Source organism: Triticum dicoccoides, chromosome 4B (genome assembly GCF_002162155.2).
Source record: "Triticum dicoccoides isolate Atlit2015 ecotype Zavitan chromosome 4B, WEW_v2.0, whole genome shotgun sequence".
NCBI lineage: Eukaryota > Viridiplantae > Streptophyta > Magnoliopsida > Poales > Poaceae > Triticum > Triticum dicoccoides.
The window spans coordinates 353,009,079-353,010,170 of record NC_041387.1 but is presented as its reverse complement, the minus strand read 5'-3'; positions in this window follow the sequence as shown (position 1 = coordinate 353,010,170).

Sequence of the window (1,092 nt, the reverse complement as noted above, 5' to 3'; positions counted from 1 at the left end):
GAGTAGGTGTAGTTAGGGTTCGGGAGGGCGTGGGGGTGTATGTAGGCCGCAGTGTGTGCCGACCTGGGGTTGGCCTGGTGGAAAGGCTAGCTGGGCCACGAGGCCCATTGGGGGAGGGGGGGGGGTCTGTTTCTCCTCTTTTTTTAAAGAAAACTACTAGTTCTTCTTATTTAGATTAGATAGTAATTGATTTTTGTCGAAGCTCAAACTTTGCACAAAAATGATATGCAATATCCTAGGGGTGCACAATAGTTTTTCAGGCATTTGCAAAGGTTGAGAAGATTTGCTTAGTTGGAAAGGCCAATTTAGATGCCTTTGGACCACCAAATGAATTCCTAGGTATTTATTTGTGAGGCAATTTGAGTTGGCTTCAACTTGACAAAGGTCGGGGGGGATTATAGAATTATTCGAACATTTTAGCTTTTTCGTTTGAGAAATTTGAATATTGACTTTAATTTGATATTGAAGTTTGAACCGGTTTGAAACAATGTGGGATTTAGCAACAGTAAATGTGATGGCATGGCACCATTAATAGGGAATTACTGTAGCTTAAATACCCGGGCGTCACAATTCTCCTCCACTACAAGAAATCTCGTCCCAAGATTTAAGTGGTGGAGTAAGGGGGAAAGACTCGTGAAGGATGGGCTCAACACAAGATGGGTCCCTGGGGGCTATCTCGCTGAACGTGGCATAGAGGCATCTCTTGAGTTGAAATCAAGAAAGATATCGAGAGCAAGGTGAGGAGGTGCAACAAGAAGCTTCAACCGGGTAGGCAATCGTTCGTTGCCTGAAACAGAGGGTGAAAGGGGTTCAGAGCAATGGGAATAAGTATTGCGCCTGATACGAGAACAAGTCACAAGAAGGTGGCTCGTGAATTACATACGAAACCAAGCGTGAGGAACAATTTTGGAAGACAGAGATGTACAGGAGAGTCAGGTTTCGATCCTGTGGAACTGTGGTTATGATAGGAACGCAGGTCAGAGTATAACCTGTCAGTTCTATGTTGGCAACAACGTTGGTACCAAGGGCGAGAGACGAAGAGAAACATTTTCCTGCTCGCAAGGCGAGGCGGACCAAAAGGCAAAGTTCTCG